At 54.1% G+C, this 11,811-nt stretch overlaps 1 non-coding gene across 1 annotated transcript; it reads left to right on the top strand.

Moving 5' to 3' along the window:
* Nucleotides 1–8,246: 8,246 nt before the first annotated feature.
* TRNAF-GAA (transfer RNA phenylalanine (anticodon GAA)) lies at nt 8,247–8,319 on the top strand. The gene has a single exon. It is a non-coding gene; the product is annotated as a tRNA-Phe (tRNA).
* Nucleotides 8,320–11,811: the final 3,492 nt, after the last annotated feature.

Raw genomic sequence — 11,811 nt, forward strand, 5'->3', positions numbered from 1 at the left:
AGTGAAAACACTGCCTGCCCAGGACTGGCAAGAGCTGGAATTTCTGACGTCCTTCTCTTTGGCCCAGTGCTATCTGGTGGTCTTCAGCAGACGCCCTGTTTCCAGCAGTTGGAGGTTGTTGGACTTCTGGGCCCAAAACTGCATCTGTAACCGCTGTGCTGATCTCCACGAGCTCCCACTGAAGCCTCGGGAGATATCTCAGGATGTGAAGTCAGGGGTGACCCACCCCATTCTAGGGGTCATTGTTCCAATGAGACAAAATCTGTCCTCACATCAGTGTAGTGCCTGTCCTCTTTCTGCAGTCACTCTACAGGGAATGGAGGTGACCAGCTTGGATGTCCATGTTCATCCCCAGAGGAAGCTCCTTTCCTGCTCTTCTCTACAGCATGAGGTGTGGCAGAGGTTCTTAGTTCTACCTTAACTACTTCTTAGATGCCCCTATCCCCCTGGGAAGGTGTTCTCTGCAGGGGTAGAAAGCATTTCCATTGCTCTCAGTGAAAGTTGTGAGCCTTGGAGGTGTGGCTTACTGCAGTCAGGAGAGTTGATCTGCCCATGCAAGTCTTGTGCTGCCATGTGCTCTCAGCTAAAAGGCAATCATACTCGTGAGTTGCCCCCAAAAGAGAAACTGTAGTGTGCTAAAAAAGATGAGTGCGGTTTCCAAGTGCAGATCTCCCAACTCCTCTGCCTTTCTTAGCCCAGAAATGGAGAAAGTGACCAAGAAGGAGTGATGCATAAATCCCCTGACTCAACGGACAAAACCAAGATATCACAGATATCACAGATATCACAGCTATTGCAAAGGGAGAGCTGTTGTTTTCTGGAGGATAACTGACAGCCTGGAAGAACTCCCACAAGAAGACAGTAGCATTGTGGACGTGGACGTGGCATTGTGGGACGTGGCTTAATGGGCATGGTGGTGGGTTTTTTTTTGGTTGATGGTTGGACTTGAGGATCTTACAGGTCTTTTCCAACCTCAGTGATTCTGTGATTCTGTGATTGTGTGGTTTAAAGGAGACGTAGGCCTCATAGCCGTATGCTGTAGGCTATAGACGTAGACCTCATGGACTGCATTGCCTGGAGCCCCACAGGTTAGAAGGGGGCTTGGGCACCTCCATGCCGACACTTCCATGGCAGGACCCACAGGGTCAAGTGTCTGAAAGGCAACTGAACGCCCCATGCCAGAGAGCCCGGGAGCTGGAACAAGAGCAGCAGACACAGGTGGGGAAAACAAGGAGCAACAGTGTCATCCTCCTGCCAAGGGAGAGACAGACGGGCACTCAGGAGGGCCTTCACCTTACCCAGCTCTGCACCCCACCTTCCACAGCCACAGCACAGCCACTTTCAGCCCCTTTGTGAGGCAGAGGGGAAGGGGCACAACATGGGACAGGTGCAGGAGATACACTCCTCTGCTTGAGGTCCTGCTGGGGAGGAGGCAGCTCTGGGCTGTGCTTGACCCCAGTATCCCTTACTGGGCCTCATCCTGACCCCAACCTGTGGATCAACTTCCTGGCTTGACCTTGGACCTGCTCCCTCATCAGAACCTTGCCAGATGATCTGGACTCTGAACTGCCTCCAGCTGTGAGGCCCCTTGCCTGTCCTGCTCCCTTGTTGGGAGCTCAGGCTGGTGAGCCCCCTCCCTGCTCACCTGGGGATACCCCTGGGTTCCCAACTACCTGTGCCTTCCAGAGCAGTTGTCCCTTGCTGCCCCCTGACAAACCTGAGCTCCCAGTCATGTCACCACGACCGGCATCTCCACTGCCCTCCCCCATGCTCTGGTTCACTCAATGGCCGTGTGATGCTGATGTACCTGATGGACTCTCACTTTGCTACAACTGACAGGGCCTCACAAGGAACAACCCACCACTATCCCCTCTCCTGGACTTTTCCTCTGCCCTCTCTCCACGCTGTTGGCTCTAATTGGCAGGCGTAGTGATGAACCTGCTAAAAAAGAAGAAAAAACAAATCTAAAGAGAGAGGAAAATAAACCCCAAGAAGAACAAGTGATGCAAAAGAAAACAATTGCTCACCACCAACCAATCAATGCCCAGACAATCCCCGAGCAATGACAGCTGCCTCTGACCTCTACCCCACCCAGTTTTATTTCTGAACATGACATCATATGGTATGGACTATCCCTTTGGTCAGATGGGGTCAGCTGTCCTAGGTGTGTCCCCTCCCAACTTCTGGTGCACCCCCAGCCTGCCTGCTGGTGGGGCAGTCTGAGGAGCAGAAAAAGCCTTGATGCTGTGCAAACACTGCTCAGCAACAACTAAATCATCAGCCAAAACCAGTACATGTTGGAAGGAATTCTCCAGCCCAGCAGGGTCAGCTCTGGGGTCAGAGCTTGTTGCTCAGGGATTGATCCCAGTTGCTCCTTGAAAACCTCCAAGAATGGAACCTGGATGATTTCTCTGGGTAGCCACTCCCTGTGCTTGACTGTCCTCACGAGGAGAAAGATTTCCCTTGTCCCTGGTGTGAACTTTTCTTGTGTTAATCTCTTGTCCTCCTCCATGCACCAATGTGATGCTGACTGCAGGAGATGGGGAAAGGAAAAAATTCCTCGTCTCCATTCCCCTATGCCCAAAAGGAGCTCCAGCAAAGCTCGGTCAGTGCAACAGACAATAACTGTGCATCATGATTGATCTGGTGGCCATTCATGAAATTTTTTAAGAAAGAAGAGTGAAAAGGCAGGTCTTTGCTGCCCAGCTGCTTTAGTCTCTCTGCTGCCATCTATCAAAATTTCCTTAGCACTGGAAAACTGAAAAAGTTTGATTTTTTTAACTTACAAACTGGAAACTTAAAAATTTCCTTTAAACTGGAAGCTTCCTGGAAGCTCCAGCCTTTTGGGCCAGGTAATTGTCTTCTCAGTTGTTGTGTTAAAAGGAATGCAGTTTCGAAATTTGTCTGTCAGAGTCCCAGGACTTTCACTGACCCATTTATCAGAGCCCCAACAAAAGGACTTGCACTGAGCAGATGCACAAAAATCGAAATTAGTTATTTTATTGAAAGCGACAGAAACAGATTCGAGATTGCCATTGATAAATTCACTAACTATAATAGTGCTACTAATTAAGGTTAATATTGCTAGCAGACTTGATAGTAATACAAGAACCCGGGGATAACTTTCACCCAGAGGGTGAGAGGCACAGCGCTTACCCAGAGAGGCGTCCCTGCCTGGCGTGGAGGAAGAGAACACAGCCCGTCGACTGGTCTGTCAGGCGTTGAGGTTCTTCTCTCCCACCTTAACAATCATTTTCTCCGTCTTTTATCCCCAAAACTACGAGGTTCCCCCCCAATATGTGACGCGTAGCATGATTTGGGTGGAGAGACGAGTGCTATAGTCATATATGTTTAGCATGACCTCTATAATCTTCATTAGCATATGCAGGGGTGTGAGTTGTAATATGCATTTCACCAGTAATGAGGCAAAGGTCAGTTATCGGACACGAAGCCTTTTCAAAGAAACAAAGGACCTCTCACATTCCTGTTATCTTACTGTCTTTGCTGACCATAAGCAGGGCTGTCCTGCCTCCACAGGACCCCCTCCTTATCTGCATCCTGTGTTAACCAGGGAAGTCTCCACTCGCCCGGGTCGCACAAGAGATAGCAAGGGCAGTCTTAACAGCTCTTTGTGCTCAGGAATCCCACCTCATGATCCAAATTCCACAGGAGGCCAGGGGGCTTGCTCAGAGGAAAGGGTCTGCACTGGAGGGGATCATCAGGAGTTTTCTCAGTTCTCCCTCCCACAGCATATCTGGTTTCAGTTTCCTCTCATTCCAGGATCATATCCCTGTTGCCTGGAGATTTTTCTCCTCGAAGATCTTTCCCTGTGTCATGTCTTTTCCTTCTCAGTGCTCACAGACCCCATCCCAACCTCTGTGCACTCACCTTGGCCCTACAGAAACCCGCCTGTTTGCAGGGCAGTGCCTGGGTGCATGTGCCCGTTTGCAGCTGGAAAAGCGCAGGTCAGAGCAACCCTGATGGGTCCAGAAAAGGTGGTGCTGTCCATTGGCAGAGCAGTGGCTAAAGGCACTTTAAGAGGCTCCTAGCACAACTACTGATCCTGTGTCCTGGTACACAGGCCCCTGGGGCACAAGGACCCTGCTCTGAAGGACAGCCCAGGGCATCCCTGGCTGCACAAATGGCTTTGCACCCCTGCAGCCATCCCTGGGAAAAGGCAGCCATCATGCCCTGTCCTTCTGATGGTGCAGCAGGGAATCCCTGCTCGGCAGCACGTCCTTCTCCTCTACGGTAGAGAAACAGTGAGAGTTGTACTTCCAGATCTCATAAGCTGTGGATTGTGCCAGCTTTTGGAGATGCCGTCAGCAGACTCTTGTGCGTGGCCCTGCAGACAGACACTTACCGTGTGAGTCTGAAGATTTGTCCCACAAAAAGCTCTCATCCATCCTCCTACTCCACATTGCCTTTAACATCTCTCTGCCTCACTCCCCTCCCCTCGGTGCCTGCAGGCAGTGCCCTCAGTCCTGCTACGCTTTGCACAGGAGCTGCTCCTGGACAGAGCTGTCTCTCTGCGGTGCTGCCCACTTGCGATCAACTCCCTCCATCCCAGGAGCCCAGCCCAGCTCAGCAGCAGAGGACCAGACCAAGGCGGCACCTTCTCTGCCCGCCCTGGGCTCACTGGACATGTCCCTGTGGCTCTGGGGCTGACAGCTCCTGAAAGGCAGCAGGGTCACCCCTGGGAAACAGGCTGCAACATCACCTCACCTCAACAGTGGAGAGAGACTGAATCCTGCTGTCAATGTTCCCTGCTGGACACCGACATTATTGACCCATAACAAAAAGGAGTCACAGACAGGGACAGGGAGGGGTTGGTTTCCCTTGTGCAGGGCAGGGATTCATCTGAGGCAGTGCAGGCATCTCCGCCTGACCAGGAAGCCCTCATGCTGAAGCACAATTCAGCTCCCCCCATGCACCCCACAGACCCAGAGGAGCTGGGAACCCTCCTGCTTCAGTTCGGGTGTGCACAAAAGAGTTGCCAGCGTGTGAGCCCCTGCTCTGAGCCCCTTGCCTTTATTCAGTGGGGACTCAGGTACGTGCATATAGATACTCTGTCATGACCAAGGTGCCAGAGGTGGCCCAAGACATGTGCAAGTGTTTGCAAGCTCTGATGGAAAATCTCTGAGCATACCCAGGTCCTTCCTGAGCATCAGCTGAGGGCCAGAGGGGGAAGGGGGATATCCCTGGCCACCCCCAATCACACTAGACATTCAGGGCACCTGAATGTGCCTTGTCAAGTGTTCCCCTGAGCTGATCAAACCAAGGAGTGCCCCAGGAGGAAACCCTGGTCTCTCTCTCGCCAATGTACTCTCTAAAGCTCCAGTCACTCTAGAGCTAAGACACATCCACATCCCTGCACTGAAGACTTTTATTTCAGGGCTCTCATTTTAATGCCATTGAAAGAAAAAAAGCCTCTAGTGCCATGCCAGGTGCCTGGGTGCCAAACACAACTCCACTCAGTAGGCAAACACAGCACCGAAACTCCAGGAGAGCCATGCCCTGCTAGAGCTGGTGTGGGGCAGAGACCCCAGGGCCTCCCTAAGGGGCGCTGTGACCATGAGCCACGACCTGAATGACAACACCACGGCCTTGATGCAAGGTCCTCACCATGGTGCCCTCCCCTGTACCTGTCTTCTCAGCCCTTGACTATTGTCTCTCTGCAACTCTACTCACCTGCCTGATGGTAAGAAGAGGGAAGCTGATAATAATAGTGTCATAGATTCATAGACTGATAGAAGCATAGAATGGTTTTGGTTGGAAAGGAACCTTTAAAGATCATCTAGTCCAACCCCCCTGCCATGGGCAGGGACACCTTCCACTAGAGCAGGTTTCTCAAATCCCCATCCAACCTGACCTTGAACACTCCCAGGGATGGGGCATCCACAATTTCTCTGGGCAATATGTTCCAGTGTCTCACCACTCTCACCATAAAACATTTCTTCTTATGTCCAACCTAAATCTACCCTCTTTTACTTTAAGACAGTTGCCCCTTGTCCTATCACTACAGGCCCTGGAACAAAGTCTCTCTCCATCTTCTCATAAGCCTCCCTTATATATTGCATGGCTGCAATAAGGTCTCCTGTCGTGAATCCTCATTCAGAATCCTGCTGACTACTCCAATTTGTCGTGGATGGGCAATTTAGACCGCTTAAAGAACCACTGCCAAAGGTATCGGCAAAAGTGGTTTTCTTGAAACGTAACATGTTTGATGGCCAGGCTCACTCTATTGCTTACTGCACAAAGGATATAACAATGATTCAAAGCTACCAATACCAAATCTTAGTGCACTAAGGTTTTGCGCGATATCAGTCACTTAATAAAGATCTGCAGTTGCTAAGAGGTCTCTCAACCTCGAGGAGTAACCGTGAGAGGTGTCCCAGCTCAAGAGGAGATCACTGCCGTGCAGCCATGCTGCCTACCAGGGAGAGCTCAAAGAAGGCTCACTTAGGCTGTCATATTCACGGGATAAAGTAGTTGGCTCGTAGTCAAATAACATGCAGTGGAAAAGGCAAGCATGAGACTCCTTGTCCCCACAACTTACTTTGTTCCTTGATAAATGAGTCTTGGAGGAACCACCTGCTCTTCACGTGTTAATCGCATGGTCGCTGTTCCAGTTTCCAAGTCCATAGGCATCAGCGGTCACCATGTATCTCTGTTCCTGTGTGGGTTTCTAGAGAACAGATTGGAACTAGAGAGGTTCTTGACCGGGCTACACCTCGGCCTTTACCTCCTTTGGAGCCTGAACCAAACCACACCGGTTTGGTCAGGGAGTGGAGTGCATCCGTCACAGGGACTCAGCTCCCTCCCATGCCTGCCCCAAACCCACAGGTGGTGGGATTCCTCTTGCCTCAGTTGAGGTGTGCACACAATACAGTCCTCTGAAGACTGGGAGGAATCACATGTCCCTCCTATCTTCCAGAAAGGCAAGAAGGAGGGCCCAGGGAACTAGAAGCCAATCAGCCTCACCTCTTGCCCTGGGAAGAGAGAGAGGATTGAGCAGCTCATCCTGGAAAATATTTCCGGGCACACAGTAGAGGTTTTGGCTGGGATGGAGTTAATGTTCTTCATAGCAGCCTGTACGGTGCTGTGTCTGGGATTTGGGACCAAAACAGTGTTGACAACACACCAGTGTTGTAGCTATTGCTGAACCATGTTTGCACAGCATCAAGGCCTTCTCGGTTCTCTCTCTTCCTCCCCAGTGAGGCAATTGCATTTGTTGACCAGGGAAGAGCAGGGGACGTCATTCAGCAAGGCAAGGATTTGCACTGTGCATTGGTGTCCATGTCCAAGTTGTGGTAGCAGGGGGGCTGCAGGGCTGGCCTCTGTGAGAAGAGACCAGGGGCTGCCTCCGTCCCAGACAGAGCTGGTTCCAGCCAGCTCCAAGGTGGACCCACCGCTGGCCAAAACTGAGCCCTTCAATGAAGCTGGTGGAACCTCTGTGAAAGCATATTTAAGAAAGGACACAACAGCCAGAGTGGGAGGAGTGAGGGAAAAAAAGTGTGAGAACCAGCGCTGCAAACACCACGGCTGGTGAAGAAGGAGGGAGAAGAGGTGCTCCAGGTGCCAGAGCAGATAGTCTCCTGCAGCCCCTGGAGAAGACCACAGTGGAGAAGGTCAGCCCTGCAGTCTGTGGAGGACCCAACACTGGAGATGTTGGCTATTTCCTGGAAGAATGGTGGCTTGAGGAGAGCCCATGCTGGAGCAGGTTTGTCTCAAAGGACTGTAGCGGTAAGAGGGACCCCATGGGAGAAGTGTCAGAAGGAAGGAGCCGCAGAGAGGAACGGTTACGGACTGACTGCAACCCCCACTTCCCATCCCCCTGCACTGCTCAGGGAGGAGGAGGTAGAAGAGTTGGGAACGAAGGAGGTAAGTTGAGCCAGGGAGAAAAGGGTGGGAGGACACCTTCCATGGGGAAGGAGACAAGTTCTTCCACCAGCCCCACGCTTCTTTCACCCTTAGCCTTTGCAATTACACATGCCCAATCTGCCCACTTGCCTTTGCCACTGTCACGGTTGTGCAAGGCCTTCAGACATCTTGGCACACCCAGTGTAAGCTGGCCTCCACCAAACCTGGAGCCCACCTGGCCTTGGAGGCAGGGAGAGGCCAGGTCCCCTCTGCCCGGGGCTGGGCACAGCTTTTCCCTGGGAAGCCTCCTGAGGAGCGCTCCTCCTGTGTGTCAGCCTGCGGCCTGGCATGGGTGGCAGAGGGAGAAGGGCTGCTGGGGCAGGGCTGAAGTAGCTCAGCTGGGAGAGCGTTAGACTGAAGATCTAAAGGTCCCTGGTTCAACCCCGGGCTTCAGCAATGATTTTGTCCCTTAGATTTTGGCAGAGCCCATCTGCCTTCTTCCAGCCTGCCCCAGCCCTGCTTGCTCCTTCACCTCTTGCCAGAGCAGAGTCCCTGCTCTGCAGCTGCAGATCTGCAGCTTAGAAGGAGCCTTCCTCCAGCAGCACAAGTCCCCAGCCTCCCCCTGGGCAGGACTCTCCAGTCAGTGCTCCGTTGGGGTGGTCTCCTGCTGTCCCTACTTCCTTGCTCCAAAGTGACCGGGATCTCTCCTCTGCGGGGTCTCTGCAAAGACCCTGTCTCTCTCCTCTTTGCCATTCTCGATGCTGCACTGACTGCTCCCCTCCTCACACACCTTCACCTGCTCCTCAGTTCCCAGACCAGAGGCCGCCATCCCCTGAGTCCCAGGGAGAGGCACTCCGTGCAGCTGAGGCCTGAAAGGCAGCATCCTCCCTCCAGGTGTCTGTCGCAGCAAGACCTCTGATGTGCCCAGGACAGTTGACAAAGCCGTGCTGAGGATCATCCACTGTAGTGCCTGGGCACCAGTGTTGTTTAGTCATGCGCTGTCCCGAGCAGAGTTTCTTGGCCCCTGTTGCCCCCTGCCGCAATGATCGGTGAAATACATATGTGCTCCTCTCTGGGCATCAGCTAGGGCACACAAAGCACAGGGGGATCCCTCTGGGGCCCCACATGAATATCCCTCTACATCAGTTCCTTGCTGCTGCAAGGGCACAAGTTGGGACAGAAATGCCATCAGTGGCTGCCTGGAGTCCTGCACAGAAGGTCACCAACTGTCACAGTGTCTTCACAACAGCCCCAGCTCAAACACTGGATGTCACTTTACCTCTCCACATTGACTTTCCTCTGCATATCCTGGCATTGCACATGGGTCTGTGTCCTCCATCGCCTCAGCACCAGACCCAGGGCCCACAGCACAAGTGTCTCAATTTTTCCCAATTGCCTTGTCCCAACCTGCTCACCCACTAGACTGCACAGTCCAGCCCAGCTGCAGACCCTCAGAGCCATCAGTCCCTGCCCAGAGGAAGAAAAACCTGCTCATGAGCTCCAACAAGATGCTGGGGTCCCCTCTTGCAACCTCTTGCTGCTATGGAACCCTGCTTGACCGTTAGGAACACAGTGATGACGGCAACACAGCACACCCCCCTCTGTCTCCAGTCTCAGCCTCTTCCAGGTCAGCCAGTCAGGCCAAGGAATGGCACATCCTGGACTATAGTCCCAAAGCAATGGGCATATCCTAGACCCCTGCAGCTCTGATGTCTCAGCCAGTTCCCCAGGGATTCTCCTTCAGAGAAGTTTGGCTTTTGTCCTGACTGAGCACAAGTGAAGGAGGGAGAAGGGGAGACCATCTGTCCAAGCAAGGTTACTGTCTTGCCAGCTTTGAGCACGAGCTTGAAAATGCTTATCCACAGAGAAGGTGTCTGCAGAGCTATCACTGCTCCAAAAGTCCTTCGAGGTTGTTCTTGAGCTTTGGGGCCATGTGTGCAAAGCGGAACAGATGAGTAGTCCATCCCCTTCACTCCACTCAACCACTCCAGAAGTTCACAGTGACTGTGCTCTGGTTTGTATTCCCCCAAACCCTCTCTGCCAGGCAGGGCCTCCGTGGGGAAAATTCTATGGCATTGGGCAAGACAATGGTCCCAGCTGTAGCACCGTGAGGACACCATCCCTGCGTGTGCTCAATCCATCGACCTCTCAGTTAACAGCTGAACATGCGCACCCACCCTGCCCCAGAGACCCCAGCCAGGGCTGTCCCAGGGCACGGCTTTGCCCTCAGGACAGTGCTCAGTGCTGCAGGAATGGGAAGGTCCCTGAGCCCAACCCACACCCGCAGCCCCAGGGAGATGGAAGCTTGCCCTTCACCCCATCTGCAGGGGTGCTGGGGGGCAGAGGGGTGCAGGGGAGACCTGGTGCCTGCATGAGGGGGGTGTGAGATTTCTGCACCTATGTCCCCCTTCCGCATGCCCTGGGGTGCCATCAGAGCATGGGGGCACCTCATCCCAGGGAGGGTCTTTCCCTCACCCTGTTGTTCTGCTCCTGATGTGGAGTTGGGGACAGTTGTGACACAGAGGGTTGTTTCCGTGGGTGGCAGAGGGGCCTCAGGGTAGGCCAGAGGGTGGGAGCGGTGCCTGCAGCAAGAGCTGTCTTCTGCCCCATCACCCTGCAGAGACGTTGAAGGGGCCGTGCTCGGCAGTGCATCCCTGTGCCAGGATCAGGCGCCAGTGGGGAGGCAGTCCGGACTTCCCCCATCTCAGGAGGGTTCAAATGCTGTTTTCTGCTGAGGGTCCCTGGGCACCCAGGGGACAAGAGGGCTGTGCTTATCGTAGATATGTCATGGGAGGAGAGTTTTCCGCCTGCTGGCAGGTGTCAAGGGGGTGTAGGTCAGTGGAAGAGCACCCGCTTCCCACACAAGAGGTTCCGGGTTCCATCTTCAGGGGTGTTTTTGCTCTGACTCGCCAGGCTCGGGTGGGCAAGGGCTGGAGCTGGGGCTCTGCTCCTCTCCAGGTGCTGTGGGCCTGCCCTGCCCTCCCAGGGCCTGGTCATGGGGTAAGGAGGGCTGTGTGTGCTGCCTCTGCTGAGCCCCCTCTCAGAGGAGAGGCAGGCAGCTGTGCTGGACCTGAGTGCAGGTCACTGCCCTGCACCACAGACCCACCCCACACACCAGCCAGGGTCCCTGCTTGGCAGCACAGCCCCTGTGGGAAGGTGAGGGGTGGCCCTCAGGGAGGGGATAGACATCAGCAGCACCCTGGGTGCTGGCAATCCTTCCTGGCTGCACTGAGAGATGGGATGTGAGGGTGCTGGTCCAGCCCAGGTGTCCTTCGGCATCAGGGCCACACTTCCCCTGTGGCTTTCCAGAGGGACGGGTGTGAGATTATCCTGTCTCCAGGTGGAGATCCCATACCACGTGGGAAGCAGCCGTCGGTGCCAGAGGGTCAGGGTGTCTGAGCTGAAGAGTGACATTTCTTACCCTGACCCTGTCTCCAGGTCCTTTTCCCTCTGCCATCACCCCCTGCTCGAGCAGAGCCTCAGCTCAGGGAACCCGGAGCTTCCGAGGTCAGGCACAGCCCTGCAGAGGTGGGACTGGTGGGGCCGGTGCCCACCTCTTGTTCCTGGGGGGTTTGGTGTCACCGTCCACCCCATGCTGGTGGGAACAGGGAGGCACAGGCCAGTGCACAGCCGTGCACAGACCGGGAGGGCAAGGACATGGTGCCTTGGCTGCTCCCCTGGCAAAACCGCCTGCAACCAAAATGGGGTGTGAGCCATGGTGTTTCTCTGCAGGGTGCCCAGGCCCAGGAACGGTGGGCCCAGATTCTGAGAAATAATGTACAAAAGTGAAGCAAAGAAGAAGGGGTGTGGGGATATCTTCTGAACATGACGGTGGGTGCCAGTATGGGCACTGACCTGCGAACTCAAGCCACCCCTGGTGGGTACTGTGGAGAAGAGCCCAGCGCCTGTCCCATGCCACCTGCCTGCCGTCTCTGCCCTCCCGCAAGT

Source organism: Gavia stellata, chromosome 34 (genome assembly GCF_030936135.1).
Source record: "Gavia stellata isolate bGavSte3 chromosome 34, bGavSte3.hap2, whole genome shotgun sequence".
Classification (NCBI taxonomy): domain Eukaryota; kingdom Metazoa; phylum Chordata; class Aves; order Gaviiformes; family Gaviidae; genus Gavia; species Gavia stellata.